Source organism: Anser cygnoides, chromosome 4 (genome assembly GCF_040182565.1).
Source record: "Anser cygnoides isolate HZ-2024a breed goose chromosome 4, Taihu_goose_T2T_genome, whole genome shotgun sequence".
Lineage (NCBI taxonomy): Eukaryota > Metazoa > Chordata > Aves > Anseriformes > Anatidae > Anser > Anser cygnoides.
This window is the reverse complement of record NC_089876.1, coordinates 77,756,588-77,783,390: the sequence shown is the minus strand read 5'-3', so window position 1 is coordinate 77,783,390 and position 26,803 is coordinate 77,756,588. Positions and strand designations below refer to the sequence as shown.

General features: G+C 42.2%; 2 long non-coding RNA genes across 3 annotated transcripts in view; one reads left to right on the top strand and one right to left on the bottom strand.

The window, feature by feature from the left end:
- Positions 1 to 218: 218 nt before the first annotated feature.
- On the top strand, positions 219 to 2,762 carry LOC106038619 (uncharacterized). Of its 2 annotated transcripts, XR_001208724.3 has the most exons (4): positions 219 to 338; positions 768 to 870; positions 1,147 to 1,351; positions 2,627 to 2,762. It is a non-coding gene; the product is annotated as an uncharacterized lncRNA (long non-coding RNA). The 2 variants fall into 2 exon arrangements; XR_001208725.3 differs by lacking the exon at positions 1,147 to 1,351 and having other exon boundaries at positions 2,627 to 2,758.
- The window catches only part of LOC136790764 (uncharacterized), a 99,033-nt gene continuing 73,468 nt past the window's right edge, over positions 1,239 to 26,803 (bottom strand). Inside the window, exon 3 of the long non-coding RNA XR_010831301.1 lies at positions 1,239 to 26,803. This is a non-coding gene — a long non-coding RNA (uncharacterized lncRNA).

Sequence of the window (26,803 nt, the reverse complement as noted above, 5' to 3'; positions counted from 1 at the left end):
CCCCTTAAGCCGTGGCTGACCTAACACAGATGCCTTCTTCGCTTCTGTATGAGACTTTTTGGCAAACAGGGAATAGGGATCCCCAAGGACCTAACGAGAGATTTGTTTTGCGTTAAGAAACGTAGATCTGCCTTCTGACGATGCTACGCAGGCGGACAGCAGCGCTCGTGAATCCCGACTGCTGGCAGGGGAGTTTTCCATCCTGGCAACAGGGTTGCCGTAGCGATTCTGGCTGATGGGATGTTCTTAGCAGCCAGCCGCTCGTCCCCAAAATCAGAGACGACCAGAACCACCGCCAGGGTCGCCGGAGCCCACGCGCCGCAGTGCCCCCTCCCCAGGTACCGCGTCTGCCACCTGAAAGGCAACATGCCTTGGGGTAACGCCAGGGTGCGGAAAGAAACCGTGGCTTTGGGGCACTGCACAGCGAACAATAAGCTTGCGTCTGGCTTTTCCAGAAGTATCTTGGGAGAGTCGGGACCCTAAATCTCATTCCACCTTCAAAGATACATCATTTATGTGACCATTGAATTCTGGCATCACTTACGTGAGCCTTGTGAACTACCCTATGTGTTATCCTCATGCTAAATTACTGACTGAATTCATTACCAATTAAGCACGTTGGTTCATTGTGGGGGGCAGTGGAGGAGGGTTGCTTGATATTTTTGGCACAGCCAGTTAGTGCTACTATCCTGAAGTTCAATTCCAGCTTTATATGGCTATGTCAAGAATTTTTCTTAATTGTCTCTTTGATTTTATTTCTCATACAGTTCAGGAACATTTTGTTAGCAGCTAAAGAAAGTCTTCCAGCATCTACCCTGAATTCTCTAAGTTGCAACACGTGGGTGAACACCAGGACGACCCACAGAAGAGGTTTGCCAGCTCCAGCTCTGTAAACACAGGAGTGGGATGGGTCTGTGAGGTTCCAAGACCACAAAAACCTACCTTATTTTTACCCTCACAGCTAGTTCACTCTTAGTCCTTGGTGTTCAAGCAGCATTAGATAAAGTCAATCTAAAGTTGCAGCACTGAAATCACAAGATGTGTACGAGGACATCATCCTGGGTTTTATACCACCCAGCAATGAAGCAGCTAATTAGTAACTTAGTGAAATTCCTAATTGTTAGCACAGTGGTTTCTTTCACACAGAACTGTTGAAGCTTGAACTACACAAGCTACGTTAACAAGCATGCTTTTAACCAGCTGAAGATAAGCCAGGAACTAGGCAAACCACAACACCCGTGCTACTTTTGGGGTTTTGGCAGCTCCCTTCAGCTCTAGAAGCTGTCAGAGGCCGTGTGCTGCTGTTGCTACTTATGTCTGGGCTTCTCCTCACTGCTCGCTAGGTGCAATGGTGAGTAACCAGACCCAAAATAACATCTACGTTTTCATGCTGACTCAGTTTATGACTGAGTGATTCACAACACTTCACTCAAGTGATGCTTTATAGACTTCATCCGGGAATGAAAATGGGAATAGTAGAGAATAACACTCAGTAGAGGGGGGTGAAGTGGATAGGGTGGCCACTACTTACAGACCAGTTTGGACCCACCGTGCACCACAAACCTGGATCTGCAGCCATTAATTATTATTAGATAGTACCTTACTGACAGAGCAGTGACTTTGACATTGCTGACGGAGTGCTAGCCACCAAAGCCCGATAACAACTGCTCTTTTCTGGACAAGCGTTCACTAAATATATTACCCACAAGACCTGTAAAGAGAAAAATCTGCGTCTGCTATGGCAGCTCAAGGCAAACAATACTTTACTAGTTATAAACCACATGAAAGTCGACCTTCAAGGAGATCTCTCAAAAGGTCAATAAAAAGTTTGCAGAATGCAAGCAAACAAGCAGAAAATACTACCTAACTGTGCATTCTGAAATAGAAGAAACCAAGAACTAAAATATAGAAGGCCTTCTTGGCATTATTTTCAAAAGCCAAAGAATAGCAGTTTTCAAGAAAGTATGGTCTCAGGGTCATATTAGAGTTTTCTCTATTGCTATAGCAATCGCAAGCTTCAGCTATGATCAGGGTCCAAACGTGTTAGACCCCGATATTCTGCACTATGACTGCAGAAGTGAGGACTAGATGAGGTACCCCGCTGTCACTTGACAAGACAGATCCTGATAGATTTCCAGTTCTTCTGCCAGAATCTCTGAATGTTCCCTGTTGTAATAATAAGCACCTCCAGCTAAACGTCAGGAAATTTGCAATGACCCCCCAAAACATGTAGCAGGAGAATAACAAGGGCTAGGCAAATAGCTGGATCTTGACCCCATACCGACGGATGCTAAAGGGAACTTTCAGCAGCTTTTGAGAAACACGCTAGCTTGAACTCAATGTACATAAATAAAAGCAAGATTAGGTCTGACATTTCAGCTTTGCTACTTTTTATCAAGTGGAAATTAAGCAGAATCCTCCCAGATGCTCAGCTAATACGCAGATGATTTGACAAATATCAGCCAGTACTTTACTTTTTTCATTTCCTGCATATTTCTATTCAGATAGATCCTGGGAAGATGCAAGACTTGGTGTTGCAAAGCACCCAGCTATATTGTGTTTACTTGGACAGATTTTGTGGTTTCTTTCAAGTATGCTAAATATAGCTGATTATTTTTCTTCCTAGCCTCGAAAAGGAAAATCACAGCTGAAACAGATTTCATCTCAGTGGTCGCCTGTGAGCACTGGTTGCAGATCTCCTCCCCCAGCAGAAAACAAGCAGCACGCTCCTGCCTTGAAGGTGTTCTGCCCATCCGCTGGACTACTACCCTGCTTTGTTTCCCACTCCAAAATTAAGTGCTGTTAGCAAAAGGGAAATGCTAGAACTAGCAACATTCAGGTCAGCTACAAATTTACTGTACATGCAGTTTAACCCAGAAATAAACAAGAGATCCCACAGAGCATATGGAATTAACACTGGGCTTAATGTATTCTCAGCCTAGAATCAAAGCAAACTCTGCATATATTGCAGCATCAGATTCATACCCCAAGAAATGCCAGTTGACAGCCTTTCACAGTTATGTCACTTTGATGATGCTGAGCCAGACCCATCATGTTGGGAACCCTTACACAATTTATTCAAGTAATTTTCATTCTGAATAGATGAAAACAGAAATTTTAAAGATCCCATTTTAAACACAGCATTTTTTCCCTTTTTTTAACCACTTTAAGTGTTTTTAATAAAAAATGCTGAAGATACTACCATCTACCCAGTACAATTTGCCTTCCTGACTACCAGCAATCTCCTTCGAAATCTCTATTTTTCAAGGTGAGAAAATATTAAAAGCTCTCCACTGGCTGTGACGATGCGTTACACAAACCTGCTTACGCCATGCTGACAGAAACAGTGCTAAAAGAACATAACGCTTGCAAATCCAACGGCTCAAATGGTAGGGATGTTAGATTCACCAAATTTAGGTTTGCTTTGTGTGTTCACGTACTGTGGTAGCCTGACGCTCTCCATGCCCAGCTCCATTGCAGCATGGACGATGGGTACGGGACCTGTGGGGTACCTGGCTTTTCTGCCTCAGCACCTAGTCGCAGTTTGAGGAGCGAGGCTGTTGCACCTCACTACAGAGCAGAACCTGGCCCCTCACTCTTGACAATATTGACAACGCACGAAGGCTTATTTTCAACAGAAAAACCCACTGCAAAATCACACACGAGGCTCCTGAGAATTTCCTGAAGGAAATTTGGAGCTCATTAGTGTGACTCCTTGTGCTATTTGCAAACATGCAGCTCTAAAGCACTTACTAGTAAGAACTCTGATGGATTCCACAAATCATTAGCACCACAGCAGGAAATTTCTCTCTTTTTCACGCATCGCAACCAATGTGCTGATTGTGTACAGCGACTTCGAAACATCTGCAAATATCTGAGTTGCAAGAGGTCAGTGGAAATAAACTGTGCTGGAAATACAGTTGTTATAATGAACAACTTGTACACAGTGTTAAACACAAACGAACCATGGCAACCATCTCAGAGGCAGACACTCCAGCCTCATTTCACTGCTAAAAATCGGAAATAACTGAATCTCCAGCCAGACTCTAGATTCATTAAAATTAATTATTCCTGTGGTTCAAATAAAGGAAAATTAAACTCTGATCTCTGAAAAAGCAAGGGGAATTTTGTCCCAAGTAAAAGGAGCCATAGAGCCTCGGAATAATTCAGGCTAGAAGAGAGATCTGCACGTCATCTAACCACCATGCAAACCAAGTCCAATTTGATGAGGATGGTCAGGACTGGATCCAGTTGATTTCTGAACACCTCCAAGGATGGAGATGCCACAGCCTCTCTGGGCAGGCTTTTCCAATGCTTGACCACTCTCATGGTGAAAAATTTTCTTCCTATATTCAATCAGAAATTGCTGTGATGCAGCCTGTGTTGCCACTTGTCCTAGACGTATTGCTGTGCACCTCCAACGATAGTCTGGGTCCTGTCTCTTCTCTATTAAGTACCCAAAGGCAGTCAGAAATAAGGAGCAGTGATTGCTGCTTTTTTGTTTTTCCTAAAACTAAGGAATTTTGAAAATTTTGCTATGTGAACAACAAAGACAACCCCCAAGGAAAAAAGAAAGCCAAAACCCCAGAAGTAAAGAACTAATCAGTTAGCACTGCACACTGCTAGGAAAGGATCAGGAGGAGGGATATCAGGACACTTTGCTGCAGTCATATCTAGCTCACTGTAGAGATTTAAATCACAGCTTACTTGCCAGCAGGTGGCCAAGTCACTTCAGATTCTTTTCAACTAGATTTTCCTACTAACTTGAGTTGAGTGCTATGCTAAAAAAATAATAAATGTATGGCACAAGTTAATTGGCTGTGAAAAGCTTGCAGTAACTCTACAATAGCTATTTTGGTCTAAGTTCACAAGGGAAAAGGTTATTCCAACCTACATTTGTTATCACTTATGGACAGAAGGCAAGGATTTTGCAATGGTTCTTTAATTTTAAGTCACTGCAACTAAAGAAAGCCATTTCAGATTTAAAAAAGCAGAGCACGCGCACTGCCTATCCCTGATGAGAACAATAAACGGCACTTCTGGAGAGCCCTGACCCAGTGAGCAAGGCTTGCACCTCCAGGCTTTTCAGCAGACATTGCCTTGAGCTTCATTGACAGCAGGGCTCATTTACAGGTGGGGAAGTCGAGCATGATACCAAAATTTCTTTAAAGCAGAAAAGAGAAGAACTTCCATAAACTAGCAAGGGAAGATTCTCAAAACCTTTAGCAATTCGTGTGTAATACAGAAAGACATACTGTTCCTATTAAAGGTTATTTAGTGATTTCTGGAAAAGAATCAAGCAAACTGCTCCTTATGCAATTTAACAGTGAATACGTGCACAGCCTACATAATCACTGCTGTGGGAAAAAAGAAAAAAAAATCAAGCTGGAAACATGTTAACACCAAAGGTCGCTCACAGTTGAAACAATGCAGCAAGAGAGATGGCCTGCTGTTGCATTTACCTTGATAGGCTGATGAGGAGATGGGGCAGGGACAGGTGCCTGCTCCATGGCAAACCATTTTGTTCATGCAAAAAAAGAGAAGAACTTTGGTAAATTAGCAAGAGAAGATTCTCCGCACCCTCAGCACCACGCAGCTGAGCCCTGCAGCACACGCAAGAACAGATTACAGAACCACCGCGCTTTCTTACAGGCTCCGATTCTGCTCGTTAATGCTGAAAAACACAGACAGCTAAGTGTGGTCACTAAATGAACTTTCCCTGGGCACTCAGGTTGACTACTTCACGCGCTGCGCCCTGTGCGAACAAGCGTTCGGCAGTCCTGCCTTCAACATCACTGTGCTGAAAGGGAACGGGGGGCAGATGAAGTGCATCTATAATTTCACTTTGCTGCCTAATTCTGAGACCACATTTAGAGCTTGATTGTGCAAGCCCGCACAGCTTTCTGCTTTTATCTTTGAAGGCACATTTGCAAGTTTAGCTGCATCTGTTATTAGTAAGGAGAGAGACAGATTTAGGTTTTTAAGCCTTATTCCCTACAACCATAAACTGTAAGCTGTAATAAAAGAGACTATAGAACTTGTATAGATTTCTGCACAGACACGTATTTGAAAAATATTTTTAAACTGGACAGAAGCCTGATATTTATTTTTCTGGGAGGTGTGTGTATTTGTTAAAAGACAGTAAACAACTTGCAGACTGGATCTTTTGGAGCAAATATGGGATAGCGGTGTTAGTCTGGAGTGCTTTAGCTGAGAAAAAAAGAAAAATCCCCATCCCACAGTGCCTGATTAATACCCTATTTTCAGAATATACTTGGAGAATGAAGAGGTGAAGTGAAGAGAGAGGATTCTCTCCAGGTTTTTTGATTTTTCTGTACATACTTATTTTTGAAGATGTCAGTTTTTCAGTAATTGTTACACCTTGAGCTCTAACCCAAAGTAAATAAATATACAAATACAGAAAGAGGATTGTAAATACCCTTTTGGGATATGTCCTAGATACGTGAAAAAGACTAAAATGCTATTCATATTTAGCCAAGTTCTTCTAAAAGTGCCCTGATAACAGACGTGAGGTAAAATGACTGAAACCAAGAGAACACCTGGAAAGATCCTGAAATTTAGCACTGTTCTTGGGACTCGGCTCGTGAAGCGAGCAGGAGAGGAGATGGTGGAGAGTTACACTCACAGGGCAACCCCAAAGCTGGGGGGCACCACCCTAGGGTGCTAGGGCACCCGTCCTGCCAACCTTGTGCTGGCTCTCGCCCTTGCTGTGCAGCCGGGAGGCACCAGCCCACTGACCTGTGAACGGGATGCTCAGGGTCACCCAGTGCCAGAGGGAGAGGAGCATCCGTGGCAGGACCAGGGACAAAGCAACGAACAGGAAGACTTGCTAGAAGAGCAAGGAAAACCTGACGGTGGAGATAACCAAGCAAAGCAGTTGGATGGTTACAAAGCAAAAAGGACCGCTACAGACTAATCCTGAATTGAACGGTGATGAAGTAATGATGCAGGCAGTACGCTACGGATACCAGCTGCGCTCCTATTAAACTATATATAAACACACAAGCAGCTCATCACTTCACCGATCTTCTTAAATCTTCCAACTATTAAGAAAATGCATTAGAGGGAACATAAGTGGATTGCCTTTAGTTTTCTTTACATGGAAAATCCCTCCAAGCAAGCAAAAACCGCGTAAATGCTATGCTATAAAATATTTCGTAATGAGAACATTTAATGGCAGCGTTATTACTGACAGTGCTTTAACTTAGATGACCTAAAAATCTAATGGCACCTAAAACCTAGTGATGGATTTGTTGTTTCTTCATACTAGGCAGCTGTTTCTGATCATCTTAATTGGTTACTATTCACAATACCATATTTAGGGAAATTAGACAATAAATTACATAGCTAATCATGTGCCCACGTGAATCATAAACATCATATTGCTGTGCATAGGAAAATACCTCCTGTTCTACTCGGAAAGTAAATAGAAAAAAAAACAAAACCTGTCAGGAAGCCAGTGAATCTTGATGTTTTTTAACATTGCTGCCTCACTTTACCAAGACAGCAAGGTTTTGCAGTGCCAGGTGAGAGGCCAGGAGCAGCACAGCCATGGGGACGGGGACTGGGAGGACCTGGGCCTCCTGTCCTGGCCCTTCAGGACACGATCGCTCCTAGGGCTGTGTTCAACTGCTGAGCCAGAGGCACTGCTAAATTTCCACCACCCGGAGCTCTGGGGCCTGTTTACTCTACTGACATACCGCACTGAATGATTAAAGATGGAAATTGCTTACTTGTAGGTATAAACTGTGGTTAAGGGTACTGTAGTTCTGCCACTTCCAGAAAAACTCCTCTCTCCCCTCCCCACCCTGCCCTAACGTAATGGCTCTTTTAAGGAGCTATCCAGAAAAAGGACATTTGGGAAGTACGTATCACCCTGCTTTCCCATTCCCCAGTTTCCTGCTCACTCTAATTTCTCTTAAGACACTGAAAAGCCTTATTGAAAATACAGTTAAATGGGTGATACAGTATATTTGGTTTTGGTTCACAGGAGATCCAACTCTGGGTCAAAAGAGTTCTTCAGAAAATATTCATTTCCCTTGGAGTGACATCTACATAGTAATGGGGACCTCCTGGTGGTCTTTAAGATGACAGTTTCACATTAATGATATGCCTTTCATTTGTGATGTATTCTTTCCAATGAGTTGCTGGAGGAAACGCAGTGAGGAAAGAGCTGTTAAAAGACAGGGCAAAATTTTGCTATCGCAGAAATACGTAGTACGTCCTACGAAGGAAGCAGAAATTGCCCAACACACACTTGTGTCTTTTCAAACAGAACTGATCCTTAGCAATGTAGGGTGTCAGAAAATGACTCTTTTTGTTACGTGTAAGTAATCTGAAGAGTGACCCAGCTGCACTTTGCCTAATACCTTTCAGCTAAAACCCTAACACAAATGTTGTTAGTATGTTATCTACTGCCGAAATGAAATTTGCATTGCTTCAGAGAAGTAGGTTGAGGATAATTTACCTTCTTGTAATTAAGCTATTCAAGTAGTAAACCATTTTCATGGAAAACTTTTAACTCCGGATGTTAGTGACTGTTAGGAGCAATGTTATTTCAGCCAGACTCCTAAGAGCTCATGTCAATTTAACGTGGAAATTTCCTTCAAAGTCTAAAGCCAAGATGCTCTGAAATCAGAAGCTGAGATCACCAAATCAACTAATGTGCCAGGAAGATATGTTTTGTGAACAGAGCATGTCTTTAATGTTCTCAGCTTTGTTATCCACTGGTGGCCTTATGGCCCTACGCCATAATCAGTACCTATTGGTTCACCTTTAGGTTAAGACAGCTTTTCAGAGAGACTCTTGTCAGCGTAACTCAGTTGAGCAGCACCTTTTGATTCAAGCAGCCTCTTAAAAATCAAATAAGAGAGTCTAGGTTCTAGATGGTGAAATAAGTAGAAAAACCTACATAAGCTTAGCCCAATTCCAGGAAATGCTTCGCTGACACCAGAAACACTCATTAATTCTGACAAAATAACTAGTCAAAATTAATTGCTTATTCCAACTTGTAAATGTCAAAGCATTGCCCAAGCTGGTGATGGTGCAGAATGCTACAAGCTTTAGCACAGGTCTTTCCTCCCTAAAAAGACAGCTGAGTGCAATTTTTATTCATACTAAAACGAGACACTAAGATACGGATAAAACCAGACACTCAGAAATGGACTAAACACATGAATTGAAACCACTTACCCCTCAGTTTGAGGGAACCTCATCCTGCTGCTTTTCTCTGGCACTGACACCGGAGTGACTCAATGAGACTGACTAGCTTTCCGCTAACGCCACCAGCAGCATGTACTTGCCATGCCGAAAGCAATAAAATGTCACGTGAACAGCAGGCACGTTTAAGGGATGAATTCTCTCACCACACTCATGATGTGGATCCTCACAGAACAAAGGCACCGGCACGCTTTGCTGGTGACCTGCTCATGCAGGGCAGTCGGGAGCCAAACCTGCTGCTTCCAGGTCACACTTGGTGGCTGCAGTGGCTTGCCAGAGCTAACTGGTGACCCAGAGAAGCATCCTGCGTGCAATGCGGAACAAAACCTGATAGGGCAGAGAGGAGGTAAGACACAAAAATGATGCTATGAAAAACAGTAAAAAGATACGCACCGAAAACCACTACTCCAAGGTATACATACTCCAAGGTATGTATAAATAGCCAAGTATCAACAGTCCCTGCAGGTTTCCATGTCAACTTCACACACAATGAAAAGAATGGGCTTAAACAGACCTCTTTACTCGGAGAATTATGTAAGCTAAGAGCAGAGACGACTTTAGGTTGCTCAAGGTTCTCACAAATCAGTATTTGTTTTGGAACGATGTATTGATTGTATGTACAAAAATAATTACAGCTGTTCTGGAAGTATGACAAGACACCTTTCTCTTGCCTTTGCTTTTATTTGAAGAGATTCACAACCCTAAGAATTCCCAAAAGGAAAAAAAAAATGAAGTGGTGAACATCACAGGAAAATGAGCAAGATAATGTTCAAAAAAATCCAGAACAAAGGCCTTGGGAATATTAATAATGCAACGATAATAGCAAAATTCAAAGGCTTGTCAGAAACCACGCAAGTCCAAGTTAATTTTGCAGAAATGTTATTGCCACAGATAATAAAACGAGAACAGCAGCAGGCTCATTTGTAGTGACAATAAACCCATAAAGCAGTAACACACAGAATAAGGAGGTGCAGCGTAAGAAAAGGTAAGTAGATTGATAATATTTCAAACTGAAAAAAAAAAAAAAGACTAAATAGCTGCAATGCCATTATATATTATCTGATATTATTTATCATTATCATTCTTCCTGGTGTGCCTCTGATGGGTTTTACACTTCTGCCAAACCAGCTGTGTCCAGTCACTCACAAAGCACTTCTTTGAGGTTGGAAGTGGGGGACGCTTCTGTGCAGAAGGCATGGAGGAGCTCTCGTTATTTCCTTATTGTTTGCGACATTGCACTCTTTGGATGTTCAGTTAAATCCCTGCTCTAGAGGCAACCCCTGGTACTTTCTATGGCCAGAAAGATGAACACCTTTAACGGGCACGGTCTTTTGGCCACATTCCTCTTGAAGACCATGGTAGTTGTTGATCCCTCAGCTAGCTGCTCCTCTCTCCCTGCACAGAATGAGCGCGGTAAGATATGAACTTGTCCCAGTTTGGGGCTGTCTGCAGGAAGAACAAGCCTCCACCTTGCTCCCCACAAAGCCGAGCACCCCTTTCTCTGCGACCCTGAAGGAAAACAAGTTTTCTCCTCAGGTTTTACCAGTCAGGTCCATATAATGCAGTTTTCCCTAGCATGTATCATGCTCACATAGGGCCAGGGAGAGAAACAGGAGGCGCCTATAAAGGGACCAGCCAAGATGAGCTATTCCACATGGCTTTAGGAAGAAATCCTAAAAGCCTATCAGAAACATCTAACTGGGTGGGAACACTGGTATTATAGCCTTGCGTGGGGTTTGGAAGGAACTCCCTATTACTCTGAAACTAAAAAAATAAAAAATAAAAAAAATAATAAACTAAGAAAATATTAAATTGTAATTGATAAAAATATGAGACAGGAAAAAAATCAATATCTCCAGCCCGTTTATCAAACTGAAATTTTAACTTCACTAAAGGCTGTGCAAAAGTTTCATCAGCCATTTCAATTAAAACACAGTGAAATAATACTGAGGAAAACTTCTAAAATGCAGCCACTCGTTTAAATGTTAAATGCCATTTCTCATGTTTTCTTCCTATAGAGCACCGCAGCCATCAGCTGGGCTTGGGCCAGGGCCGAGCTCCCCAAGCACTGCCGGGTCAAGAGGGGATGAAGGAAGCCAGGACTCTTCCCCATGAGAAGCCTCCTATCCCTTTTTCGGGAAGGGGGAAAAAAGGTAGTGCTGGGACTAGAAACATAAACATATCCGCTAGCTTACAGTGATTTATGCTTCCAGTTGCAACAGCGGACATTTAACTCTGACATTCTTGCTGTTGTAAACATTTGTTTTGGCTCGGTTCTTCAGCTGCAGCTATGTGAAATAAAACCTGGTCGTCTGTCTGCCACACTGCTCACCTTTTTTCAGAGGCTGTTCCTCCTAAGAGCACTGATACTATGGTTTGAACGGCTGCTTAGAATTTATAGTGAGACGTTCAGTGCTATACAATATTGAGATGTTTTTAAATTGCTCACATTGCATGCTTTGATATAGTCATTCCTTTCAAACAACATCACCTAGTTCCTACAGCATCGGTGATAAAATCACATGCTTATAGTTCTGCAGGTCCTCTTACCTACATTTCTACAGGAGATTCAGGAGATGGAGAAGGCACTAGGAAAACAATTTGAATTGGAAAATGGTATGACTCTCTCCAAAACGGACCTGGGACACGACCAATCCATCTTAAAGCCGACATAACCTAGGACCTGCTGTGAGATCAGGCAGCGTAACGCTAGCTTCCTGAGTGCAACAGTTACATAGACACACAGAGGGGAGAAACAAACCGTCAGGCTATTTCTTCCACCATAAATAGCAAGAACGCAATTCTGTTTCACATTTCATTGCAGTGACCAGCCCAAGCTGCTGTGATAGGATGGCAGAAGGTAGCAGAGGGCATTTAGGTGGAAATCAGCTTTTCTGGATAAACAGAAGATTCTGATTTCCTGTAAAGACTCCTGACACGTGGCTTTCCTATGGTTTGAAAAACAGCCTTACAAACCAGGCTTAGGAGAGGAGACTTGACAGAATATGCTTTTTCTGTCATTTCAATTAATCCTAACAATATTGAACCATGTTAATCAAACAATATGTCAGCTTTGATTTCAAATTCTATCTGTTTTATCCATAGGCAATCTTAATATTCAGTCTACTCAGCACATCAAACCTAATGGTTAAGGTGATGCATTATTACAAATCACTCAGAGGATGCACTCAGCTACAAAGTGATTAGAAATTACTGGGTTGTAATTCAATGCCATGTCTTTCTCCTCACTGGAGATATGCCCGTGCACATATTGCATTGACAGCTGAAATGAGTGGCAGTTAGGAGCTTAAATAACTTCCAAAACTATATCAAGTACCATTGTGAGATGCTTAACAATACATGGAGATTAAAAAGTTTAATATAAAAGCATATGTATTATGTTTTCTTTTCAAATGTTTCGCTTATAAAAAAAAAGTAAAGACAGAATACCAAAAAGCAATTTCATGTCCAATCCATTAGTATTGGAGCATGCACTAAAACTTTGGCACGCATCAATTTAAAACACTTCAGCATAAAGCACCGGTATGCCATGGAATAATCAAGAGTTGAAATACTTCAATCTAGCAATTCCCATGTTGCTTTTAACACATCTTTCTCTTAGCTGTCAACCTCAGGCTTGGTTTTCGCATATTTCACTGTGCTACTCTTCCAAATTAAAACAGAGGGCTCCCTGACCTAGCATTTGCTTTCATCTACTCACCTCACAACACAGACAAGTGCACAGTGGAAGAACTTGTGCCATTAAAATCCAGCTAAATTAAGCAAAACTAAGCACTTTCCACCAACTACATTTTTCCCAAGGCTTAACAGAGCTGCATTGCTGTAACCCACTGGCCATTTGAGAGTATCACCCTGTGGTGTTCTTTAAACATCTGAAAAGCACAAGAGGTGGACTTTTATGGTGGGAAGGGTAAATTATATTATAAGTAGATTCTCCCATATGTTTGCTGCATTTCCATTTCGATCCATACTTCATTACAACTTATGCGAATTAAAAAAAAAAAAATCTGCTCAAGTGAAAGAACAAGAACTTACTTCAACTCGGTCTTCACTGGAGCTCACACCTGAGGTCACTTTTTGAGCATTCATAAAGATGCGCCCCTAGAACTTCTTTTCCTCAGATTTAGAATTACCAGAGGCACTGAGCAGGGTTGCTGGTTTGCGGTACTGGACTGATGCACCCGGCCTGCTCTACTGCTCTGGGAAAACACCGAACAAGTTGTTTAATCAGAGATTCCTAGTCGTTTAGGGCAACAAAAAATTAAGAATACATTTGTTTCACGTACGCACAGAGCTGAGACGTCAGTTGACAAAGACTCCCTTCCCATGAGTGATAATCTCATGCAATAAAATTCCCCTGCCTTCTTCATGTCCACAAACTGAACTTTGCAATTCGCGGAATTGATCTAACCTGCAGTCAGGCTTATCCCTTTGTGATCATGGGTTGGAACAATCAGCTGTCAACAAAACTTATTTATAAAGCAAGGCAGAACATATCGGTAAGCTGAAACCATCCCCATACTTTTTTTGTAAACACAGTAGTGTATGAACATAGGCAATCTGAAGTCTCATACATCATCAATTGAAAAATAATTGGGTCTTATCCAACTTTTTAGAAATATATCGCTAGCAACTTGCAAGATTCATTGACCTTGAATAAAGCTTTAAATATTCCTTCTTAAGTCTATCTGGTGCGATACGAGTTTCCTACTAAGAAGTAGCTGGCCTATTAAAACACATGCAATTTTTATTTCTTCTGCTTCATTCCACTTTCAGGGGATATCGAGCGAATAAAGCAAGCAAGGCTTCCAACCAGGTCTCCAGACAGCCTTGCAGTACCACTGAGGGTCTGCAGGAAAAAGGGCTCTCTCCATTGCAGGACAAGTACCCTCCTACTGCAACAACAACGCTAGGCTGACACTGCAGGGGGCCTCTTTGAAGAGGCCAGAGATGAAAACTTGAAGCAATAGATATAAGAACTGGTAACAACAACAGGTATGAATACTTGGGAGCACGTTTCTTTCTCTTGAGCACGTTTCAAGAAGTAGGACAGAAATGAGCAGTTCTGCTCACCGATGGAAATGTCAACCCGTCGGTCGCTGAGATGTGGTCCAGAACTGCAGAAATGGCCAGGTCCCTGCGTTACCAGAGGGACATCGATAGTCCCTACATCGATATCTAAACGAATATCCTGCTGCACAGCAGCAGCATGGATTAACTCGCTTGTAAAGTGTTATTACAACAAACACCCAAAACTGCAGTTCTTTTGGCATTCCAGCTACAGCAAACAGACATCCTAGCTACAAGGACAAGACCTGAGGCTGCTCATTAGGACTGTTAATTAACAGTGTTGCTACCCCTGTGAAACAACAGAGGCTGGTGCAGGGGCTGCCATCCTGCACGCCCTCCTTTGCCAGCATCCCTGCACCGGCGCCACGCTCCCAGCTGCAAGAACTCATCCCCTGTACGCCGCTGGCTTCGGGAGGTGGGTGCTTTCACTCACTGCATTATAGTTCTCCAGACAGTTAGTCAATTTTAGGAATCTCACCACCATTCATCACATACATGTAACTTAAAATCCACCTTTAGTTATTTCTGCAAATGGAAACACCAAACTACACATCCTATGGTTTAAGTTCATTACGGAGTTTTAAATAAATGCTACTTCCTCAGAATGCAGAAGACTTATGAAGTAGTTTAGAACTCATCCTATCGAACAGATCCTCTTTTCTACAATGATTTGCAGTGTGATCACGAAATGTGACAAAAATATAAACAAACTCCGGTATCATAAAATACCAAAGCAAACATCAATTAAAAGAACACGGAGTTCTTTTAACAGCATTATATCACACGGAAGAACAAAGATGAAAACAAAACCATGCAGTTGGATTGGAAATGGAAATTCTTTCAGTTTTCCTATCAGTCACTGAAGTGATTACAAGTCCAAGGCGTGTCTTTGAATTGTGTGCCTTTACACTTTACTGTATTCATCCTCTACTGGTATAACTGCTTTCTACGTGAAGAATGAAAAGGTAGAAACCTGTCAAAAACACTGTTCGTGAGTAATCTTGCAGGACCAAATCTTAACATAAGAATCATGAAACACATCAAGTGTCAAGGGGGAACAAGCTGCAAGGGCAGATCAGCTATTTTCAGTTTATATCTAAAGGATCCAACCCATTGCACATGAAGATCTGAAATTGCTTTTCTACAACTATGGCTCTATCCCCAGTTTTTGCGTTGTCTTTCTTTTATTTTGCTCATTTTATTTTTCAGGTTTTAATTTTGGGTTCAATTTAACTGATCCCTTAGTGACCAGCTGCAAGCAAGAACGCAAAGCAGTAAAAAGAGAACTGCCACTAATAGTACAGGGATATAAGGAGGAACCACTGTAGTTAACTGACCCACCAGCCCTATTACAACGTAAAACCAACAGTCAAAACAACAATGCTTAGGAGTCAGTGCATTTACTTTTTTTATCATCAGGAGAAAGACTATTTGTGCAAAATTAATAAGAAATTTGGGCTTTATGCAAAATTCTGCAAGTGAATTTCTTTTGTGTCACTGATGTAGTAGAATATTAATGAGCACTGGGAATGGGGGCAGTCAGAATTACAATCACTGAGGTCAGTCACAGAGGGTGGAATTGCAAGGTTACATTTTGAGGTGTTTTTTTTTGTGGTGGTTTGTTTCTTTTTTTCCTTTTTTTAGTTGTTTGGCTGTGTTTTGTCTTTTATGATTTATTTATTTTTATTGTATTTTTTTATTGAATGCATGCAGCCATGCATCTTTAGATGTATTGTTATTGTCCTGAACAACAATAAAAATCGTTAATTTGTTAGGTGGTGACCTGAATATATGAACTGCAGTACTCATTTTTATTTATTTTTAATAAGTATCTCAACTTGGACTAGTTTTCCAATGTGCAGGAAGAACCCATTGCTCAAACGCATGCGTTTTTAACTGTGAAATCACCTGAAGCTCAACACCAAAATGAACTGAAATATGACAAAGAGATCACACTGAGCTAGACAAATTAGAAATGTGTAAACAGGTGGAAGGGCGCAACAGCAGCCACTCCAGGAAGAATGTTTTAATGTACTTTTGGATTCTGTATGGAGTTACTGAAAGCTTTAAAACAGCAGCTAAAGGAAGAAGCTTCCTTTGTCTGATCCAATTTGCAGAGCATTAAAACAGATCTGGATACATACCTGCACAGAACAAAGAAATGCCCTGAACTGCAGCGACTTTTGCCCATAAATTGAAGCAGAATCCTTGTACTACTTAATTGAGGAGAAGATACAGAGTTTTATGGTAATACTGGAACACAAACCCATCCTTTGTCCTTCCCTTTGTGTACACACAAACGACCCAATTTAGCACAGCACTGAGGGAATCTCCTGAGACAGGGAAAGTTCATGAAAGTATTCATAGGAGAGAAGGTACGTCATTAGCTCTGCCTACTAGGCCGCAATTAGAAAGCTCTCTCTCTGATCGCAGATGGGTCTCCTGGCCTCTTTCCAGTTTACGCGTCACGTTGTCTACAATGGCAACGCAAACTGTGAATGAAGGAAGGAATTAAAACGTTTCCTAGAGTGCCCTTGGACACACCCAACTTCCGCACGCATCACACACCGGTACAAGTTCCTTTTTTTCCATCAGAGGCACAATGGCTCAGCAAATTGATAACTGGCTCACCCACGCGAGGCCAGCTGCAGACAAGGCCGTTATTCTTTGACAAGCTGGTGATCTCTTTATAATTGCCCCTGAACAAGTAATTCTGTCATAAGAAATACCACGACAAGCACAGCCTTTGTTGGCAACCTTAGTGGGAAGATCAGACCAGACCCGAATGCTCAGTTCACTTCTTCCACAGCCTTGTCAAGTCAAAGCTGGCTAGGAAGCTGGTACCAGCGCTATCCGCCGTCCCAGTGGATGGAAACCTTCGTGGCTGTTTGATTCACCCTAATCACACACTTCCCTGCTCCCCACCTCCCCCAAAATAGCCAAAGGTGGTGGTTTGGTTCTGCACAGAAAATAGCTAGGCAGCAAAATAAAATTACAGAGTGTGTGGAGGAATGGGTAAGAATAAAAGATAAAATACTAAGACCCATGAAGATTCAAGCATTTTTATGAACATAATAGCAGGCATAGCAGGAAAAGTGGTACCATAAACCTTCCTATTCTGTTTCAGTGGCATTTCCTGGGTGAGCCGTGAGAAGGGCCGAATCCTGGATGAAAACATGGTTCAGACTCCACAGCCATGCATCTCTCTGCTGCTAGCAGCAGCGAGCTTGTCAGCACACAAAAACTGTGGAGGTGATCTAAGAGATGGGTTTATGGCTGCTGGGAGCTCCCCTGAGCCCTTCAGACTCATTTTACAGAGACTGCTGAAGAGCTATCAGATGGTGTCAATTTCCACTCACTGTTACAGCTGAACAAATAATGAGAAAAATGATATGCAAACATCCCAGTGACTCCTAGGCATGGTTTTGTCCCCACTGTGTTCCCACATCTCCTATTTGATTATCATGGATGCTTGGTTGATAGGAAGAGTTTGCTCTCGGCGCTCTCTCAGGACCACAAAGTACATCCTACTACCAATACATCTTACTACCAACAGCAATTTTGAGGAAAAAAACAATTATATACAAAATGATTATAAATAGCACACAGTTTTCTTAAAATCACAGTCTGTTTGCAAGCAATTTGCCATTAATAAAGAAGGCTAAATCAAACAAATTTTTATTGATAATCGCCTTCCTCAGCTCTGATCACGAATATAACCAGGACAGTTGTAAGCTGAGGTAAAAGACTTCAGAAAGCCTTAGCACCACTTCCCTATTTTACATGCTTCTCTCAAAATGTAAGTTTAATTTAGGAAACTTATATGTGGAAATAGCCCTAAAAAAAAAAAAAACATGGAAACCCTAGTTATAATGAAATTCAGCTTCTCAAAAGATGCCGTGATCCCAGAAACCTGTTCAGGGTACCTTTAGCACTGTCTAACACAGCATACACCCACTGCTAAAGGCTTGGGCCTACCACGTTTATTTGGATTCAGTCAGAGCTCACAGGAACAGAGTTACTACCAGACTCCTACTCCATTCTGGAAGCCAGAAAACTTCTGGAATGATTGTGAAGAGAGACCAGTCATTTTGGCAGTACCATTTATGTCTGGCATGTAATTAGTTTGCTTGGGGAAAATAATTTGCTCCCTGTCCGCCTACAAGCATTTCTGTCTGCGCGGTGCATCCTGAGAGAAAAGATAGCGAGAGGTTAAAATTAGCAGCTAATGCAGATGCCATTGTATCTTCCCATTACTTCCTCCCACAGCAGGCATCTTGCCTTCAAACTGAGCGGGACTGAGAAAAAAAAAAAAAGTGAAGCTCATAAAAATACAGCAAAAAATAACACCTTTTTAAAATAATGAATGCATCAGACATTGCTGGTCAGTGATCCCTTAACGTTTTCCGACCGGTAAGTATAGCATGTGACATGATTAGCATTTTAGGGTAGTACTCCTCAATGCCAAACATCAGTATTTTGTTATGTACATGAAAACCAGGAGAATGTGACGAGTAAGGCTTCAAACATTAGACTTTGAAGAAAACAAGAAATCTCCTGAACAGCCCGTTTCTAGGACGATGTGCTGTAAACAGGAACGTCAGCACTGACTTCAGCTCAGCTGCCACAGGAGAAGGCATCTGTTTTTCTTCCTGGCGCATACTGAAAACAACTGAAACACACTTACGTAGTTGAGATATAACAACACTTCAAAAATAACGTTTAAGAGGGAAAAAAAATCATTCCTACGGTCACATCTTCAAATACTTCTCAGAAATGTATGTGCAGCTTGACGAAACCAGTGACTGGGATCAGTGAATTCTGGCGCCTTGCCCAAAATTTCAGAGGGTCACTGATGTGCAGAGAGAAAACATCACTTCAGACAGCCCTCTTTATTCCTCTTCTTTGTGTTCAGATCTTACCCGTCTAACACTTGACTAGTGAAACGCTTCTGGATGCAAACAAAATGCAGTGCTGATCCATAATTCGCAGCTGAACCTTAGTCATGTCACACGTTATTTTAGTAATGGGGAAAAAAAATACATACTGAAATTGTAGATTGCATGTGGATATGGAAAAGGACCAGCATGCTGTTGTGATGAAAGCAATTCTACATGATAAAGCTCTTCTATTTTTGCCTAAATTCCTCACTCTGTACTGACACATCTCCTCATCCTTCTTTTCTTACCTACTAATCAGAGATAGCAGGTGGCAGGCAGCACAGAACAAAGCCAAGATAACGTTTGTAAAATGTGTTGGCATCCTCAATGGGTACAAAATAGCATGAGCAGATTAATTCTCCTATCAAGTGGCGGACAGCATCACAAAGGGTCAGGGCTTATTTATATACCCAGGGCTCCTCCTGGAAAATCACTATACCACCCCAAACAGAAACTGAGGAAACTAAAGCATACGTTGGATAACCCTTTTAAAATGATGTTTCCTCGCCCAAAAGGACACAAGGCTCCTCAGACCAAACAAACAAGAAAAAGATATGTATTTTTTGAGGAAATATACTTAAATGAAGGGAACAAACTGAGCACGCTCCTGATCACAAGGTTTACTCAGAAATTCATAAAGTCTAATAACAATCTCTGAGACTAATAAAAATGTGGCCTGTTAATACAAGTATTTCATTAATAATGAATTTTAATTACAAATGAACTTATATAGGAAGTTCTGCATCTCTGTAAGCCTCGTCTCCGGTATCTTCAATTAAATATATTCACAAAGATTTGTGTTCATATCCAACAATACTGCCTCTTCATAATTTAAAAAGCAAGTGAAAGATGGTGTTCTTGGATGGCACCACCTCCTGCCACAAAGTTGTCTGACGCAGCAAGCAGCATTTCATTTACCGGCTATGTAAAATGAGCGAGCTCTTGGCTCTTGGTGTGTTTGCCCCTCATGAGGGACAGCATGTAGCTGTACTGGCCAAGTCCAGCCCGGAGAATAAATCGTTTTGTGGTGGAAGATAACACTTCTCTGGCCGAGCTCACACCGCCCTCCACCCCTCTAGGAAGGGACCGGTGTCCAGCAAAAGCTGGGCTCTGAGCTTATCGGGGTTGGAGGAAGGATTTGCACTTGCATTTGAATGAGGTCTACAAGCACGTCCAAGGGCAACGCCGAGCTGGCTGGGGGAGCCCTGTCCTTCCTTAGTCCCCCCTCTTCAGGCACGTATTCTGCTCTAGTGTGTGCTGACTGCAACTGAATGCCCCATGGCAGCACAGCCACCAACACGTCGGCCCCTCTGGGGCAGCACTGTACTGCAACACGGCTACTGCCAGGCAGGACGAACAGCGGCTTGAATAGCATGGTGTCACATTTACATTCCACCGTGCTGAGGAAGGAAGCATGAAATGTTTGGGATACGCGTTTGTAGATCGTAGCTTGGATATTATATTGGCACCGGGAGAACTGGCCTGATTTCTGTTTGCAGAAATGGCTCCGCGGGACGCTGTCACCAGATTCTTCGTGATAATCCAAGTGGTGTTGCAGGGAGTTAGCGGGAATGGAGAGCCAACAACTTCCCAGAAAACAATGTTCTTGGCTTATGAAGTGGAAGTTAGAATGTAAGGAACAACTCCAAAAATCATTAAAAATTAAACTTTCTGGAATGATATATCAAGTGTTGTTTTAATTCAAGGTGCTATGACTGTTATGAAAGAAATGTGCTGGGTTTAGACAGGACCAAAATAGCATCAATTTGTACAATCAGGGATAAAATGTTTCCTTTTCAATTATAGACTAGAAGTGAACTAAAATTGAAAAGCAGAGATATGTGGGGATTATGACCCCTGGAATTATGTATAGATCTATGCCAGGCTCAAATCTGAGCTAATAGAGCCTCAAAGGCGTGTTCGCAACTGGCTGTGGTTTAACACAACAAAGGGATTCCAGATGCATTCGAATCAATGCAGAGAGGAAGTTATAAAGCATTTGCTCTCCACGACTAAAACATGTAACGAAATTATGCAACTCCTTTCTTCCCCTGCTGTCTGCAGCTCCTTAGTTAGCTGCAGACTCATTATCGTCGCTTTTGACAGCTGCAGTACAACACGGAAAACCATCCACAGCTCAAAACGTCACAGTGAAAAATCCCACCCCTGTTGCAGAAGAGACACTAGTTCTCCACAACAGCAAACACCGACTCATTTCAAACCAATGCCAAGGTGTGTTGTTAGCTGTGTCACCTGAATCTCTAGAAAATATACAAAGTTCAAAGCTATAGATGTGGAATGACCACTGGGGCACCTTAAAAAACAAGAGAACGTGCATGCAGCATGATTACACACATGGCCTCTTAATGGATGCCTATAGCAGCCCAGAAGAGTACACAATATGATTTTCAACCCTGTCAATCAATCTGGGAGTCACATCTGTGAAAACAGGGAGCAATTTTCTTGACCTTCTCTCACTCAGAAGGAAGAGCAGAGCATTGCTCTAAAACATAAGGGAATAGCTCTGCACTCTAATAGCTGACGGCAGCTGTGTTTGCTGTGGTCACCCTCCTGTTGACCTTCTTTCATTTATTATCCACCGTGTGCGTGTCCCTAAGATGCATATTAGGTTGGAATTTTACTATTTATCATTGCTATGAAGACATAAGCTTAACTGGGACATACTGACCCGTGCTCAGGAAAACATTACAGCGATAAATCTTTGAAAAAGATCCAAGTGAATGCAGACCTAGATACCATAGCAAATCGTCAGTGAGCCCAAAGCATAAATTAGGTTCATACGCCTTATCCTTAAATGAAAAGAAATATTTAGTGCAGGGATCTACATTTTCTCCCTCCTTCAACTCCCCTTGTGTAACACGTTGGTACGCAGGACAAACACTACTCAACCTTTCCTTACATATCAAATAGAAAGCCCCAGGATATGACACTTTTATCCCCCAACCCTTTTTTGCTTTCTTCCTTTCTCCTATCATGCCTTGACTCTTCCCCATCCCACTGCCATCCTTTTTTGTTTCTGACACTATTGTCTTCTCCTCAATTAGTTCATTTTCCCAGTTCCTTGCTGATGACTCCTGTGCAGCTTCCTTCACTAGAAGAAGACAGGCCTTCGTTGAAGGGAGCCTGTTCCTTTATGCACCTGCAAGTACCTATAGAAGAGTTAACCACAGAGAGCTGTTCAAGGACACGGTCTGAACATCAATGGCCATTTACCTTCTGACCTAGCAATGACCTGATGAGCAGCCCAGTGCATGGATGAGAGGAGCTAGCTCAAACCCACCCGCTGGCACGAGCTCCCTACACCAGACACCAGCAGTTCCTTACAGATTTCTCGCATCATTTCTTACCGGCAGTGAGAATCTACTCCACCAGTTCCACTTAGGGAACGCATAACCTCAGTGCTCGCTACAATAAAATCTGAGCAAGCGGAGCAAACATACACTATTTCAGTACCGCCTTATTCAAAAACTTCAAGCAAATGTTTCGTTCTGCAACTGATCCAAGGTGTTGCTACCAGCGGAGCTCTGTCCTTCACTCCACTAGGGCCTGGCTCTAACCTGGTTTATGTGACAGGATACTGTCCATGACCAGTGTCCTGAGGGCATTTTCTTTCCCATTGTCTTCCCTAAAGGGAAGACAAAAACGCACAAAGCAGATTTTCCGTGCAGAATAAGCACATTTGAACATCAACGTTGAAGAATTTAATCTTAGCAGGTAGATCTTGCACATCTTTCTTCCGTTTTGTCACTGGGAAACAACTGCACTAAGAGACTCATTGTAGAGCTTCAAGAAAGTTCAGCCCCTGAGTGTGCCAAATCCTCTGCTTTTTTCCTTCTTGATTTCACAAGGATCCTCAGTAAGCATCATCTAACACCACATCACTTTCTTCTTTTAGACCCCAGCTCCTCAGTGTTAAACACCAGGCCATTAAACAGCCATCTCCTTCTTAACAGTGAAATTCTTTTTTTCAGTTCACACTGAAGCAGACAAGCATCTTGTTTTGCAGATCACAGATACTTCTCTGGCAAAAACAAACCATGCCCTCCTCAGACCTTTTGATTTTCTATGAACAAAAAAGCATCTGTGAACCAGCCTGTGACAAAGAGGGAAAGAAAACACCACCAGATACATTTAACTCCTTCTACTCCTTATGGGAGCAAGATAGAATCTAATTATATCTATCTGTGCAGCAAATACAGTACAAAAGGATGTCCTACGTATCAAGAAAGCAGTGTTAAATACAAATTTTCTACAGAGCAGCTTGCACTCAGGCTCCCAGGGGCAGAGCATCAAAAGCTCATCAGTGCTTCTGCTACCTCCTCTGCTTTCCAAACAAAAGCCTAATCCAGAAATGGGCTGAGGAATTGCATTTTACTGCAGGTTTTTTCCGTGGTGGGAGAGAGGAGAAAAAAAAAAAAAAAAGATTCTGTAATTCAAAATCCCTATTTGTTCTGCCTAGGTGATCATAAGGTAATTTTCCAGAATCCCTTAGAAATAACCTATGAAAATGCCCAAGCAGACAATCAAAGACAGGGCTTCAATCTGCTTTTCTGACAACTGTGATGAAACAGCTTGAAGTGAACACTGTGCTTGCAGGAGCATGATAAAAGACTGTCCCCGCAGAAACCACTGCAACACACCAAGCAAACCATGAATAGGAAGCCTCTTCTCTTCAATGCACTAAAGGGAAGCAGACATTGGGCTGTTGCTTTGTGTACTGTCAAATTTCTCAACAGCCAACAGAAGCCAACAACATGCAAGAAAGTAAAGCAAACCCAGAAAAAGACACGGATGAACAAAGTATGCTGTTGTGTTTGAGTTCATGTTCCATATCCTCTGTACACTCAATTAAAGTTGAGTAAAAATAGAGATCAAGAAAACTTCACGTGCGCAGGAGCATCATCTTTCAGGTGTCTAAATAGATTTTTATACTGCTTGACTACTTGCTGCAGCAGCAGCCAGCTGCAACACAGCATAGCCTTTAAAGACCAGAAGCAACTCAGAGTCCTCCTCATCTGAATCCTTCTCCTCATCTTAGGATAAGACACGCGGAGCCTGAGGGGGAAAATCATGTATTACATAGATACATAGGACAGGAGAATGGAAGCACTCGCAAAGCCAAGAGCTGTCAATCCAAGATTTGGGCTGTCATAGCTTTCGATTTGCCCAGAGCCGATTTCCACCCACCTTCCAAGCAGCACACATCTCCTAATAAGTCAGGTCATCTTTCTTGAGCAGTTTAATGACACAAAGGAAAATGAAGCATGATCTACACTGCAGAAGTCTCTCCATAGCTTTGACAAGAACATTAGAAACAGTAATTTCATTACAACGTGTACCTATTTAACTGAATTAAGTAGAACTCAGTCAGAACTTAGTGTAAAAACAAGAAGTAGCAAGCCTGTGATGTATCCTTTAGCTCCACACAGTCTGAGATCGATCCTGATGTTATTCTGTTGACTGAAAGTCAGAAGCTACATCAGAAGTAAAGGTGACCCTCTGACTGCCATTTTCTGGTCTATTGAAATGCACCTGCACAAAGAAACATTTAATCTGGTCTAACAGAAAATGTCAAAGCTTGACTAAATGTCAAGATTTCATCACACTCTGAAACAGACACTGTCCTGAAAAATAGCTGCAAGTCAGAGCCAGTTTTTAAATACATTTGTTGATACGAGACTAAAAAAAAAAAAAAGTAGTTTAAAAAAAACATTTTGTGACTAGAATCCAGATTCTGACAAAAACTGAGATTACTTTGTGATTGCCTACTTATTTTACATTTTGTGATATGAATTGCAAATTAGATTGAGGTTAAAGGCTAAGAACATCATTTCAAAATAAGTTTGTAAGGACACATGCCATCACAAGATACTTAAGAGGCTGTTGTCTAGTGAACTATAAATGAAAGTACAGCAATGAAAAGTTGGGAAACTCAGGAAATACCAAACTTAAATTTCCCAAACAGGAAAGCAATGAAAGACAAAAGAAGAGCCCCTGAAAGAAAAAAAAAATGCTAGTCATACTTTGCCAGCTAATACACAAACTCAAGTATTCCCTAGCAATAATCAAGTTGAAGACCATTCCCAAAAGACAGATGAATGTTCAGTGATGTTATAACATAACCTTTGAAAAACAAATATTTGTCTGATATTACTGCAACTATTATTTAAATGATAGTACTTATTTATCCTCTTCTCAGTTAAAAAGATACTATTTTCCTTATGTGAAAGTAGACACAGATGCACAAAATGTCATACACATTTCCAGCCAGGATGCTTTTATTCCACTGATGAGATGTTCAGCACCCTACTCACTGCCTACCTCCTGTCATTTCGGCTCCTAAGGAACAGACAATAAATCAGAAAACTGGAACAGGTACCACCACCTGTCATCTCACAGGCTTGAAACTGAACTGCCCTTTTCCTCTTTAAGACACCATCCTTCAAATAAGAAGGCTTGGACACTGGTGGAGCTGAAGTAGGCTGAACTGCGCCCACCCAAGAGCTCTGATCATTAATAACTGCAGACACATGCATGCATGTGTGTGTGCTCTGTTTAAGCACAGAGCTGACATCTGTCCCAGGACTGATGCTACAGTATTTTCTTTTTCTTAAAGTATTTAAACCTCAAAACTCCCACCTGTACTGCAAAACTAAGCACGTGCTCCTCACGGTTAGCTGCAACACAAAATTATTTAAGAAAATTCACCTTCAGAGAAAGAAATATTTTGTGACTTGACCTGAGTTTTAAGGAGGTTTCATTTTTACAGTAAAGCGACATAACCCGCCCCCCAGCACACCCCACCTGTCAAAGGATCCTTTGATTAGCAAGGCTTCAGTGAACTCCGCACAGCAATGACTTTCAACTGTGCCTCGGTGTGTCTGGCTGATAAATCTGCTTCAAGAAAAAAAGCTATGCAAAAAGCATCCCACCTGTGGGAAATAACGCTGCATTAGAACCACACATCTGAAAGCATTCATTTGAGATTCAGTGGGACCGCGGGCTTCCTGAGGTTTGATTTCAAACCCAATTTTAGCCCATCAACCGAGCTTCTGCTGGAAAGGGAGAACCATGTGGCCACAACTCGAGTGCTCCTTGGGGTAGCACCTGGGTGCCAGCAGGAAGTGCCTTCAACTGCGGCCACCCAGCAGCACCCTGAGCTGGTGCCTTGGACCTGGGCCAAGCAGAGGGCAAAGAGTTGACGAGTGCTTGGCTTGGAGAAAAAAAAATAATCCTCTTTGTGAATAGGAATTCAGTTTCCTGACCCGTCTTCAGGACTCAGGTGGCTTCTCCTGATCTCCCCCTTCCCAAGGCCTGCTGGATCCACATCGCGTCCCTCCTGTGCATGGGGTGTTATTCCTCCCTCCCACCTCACCACTCTGCGTCTGTCACCACTGTGACTGGCAGCCACCACGACCTTCCTCCTCCTCCTCAGCACCAGGACTCGTGAGCAAAGCCTCAGCCATGCTGCAGAAGACTGGTAGCTCTGGAAACTGCAGCTCAGTGGCAAC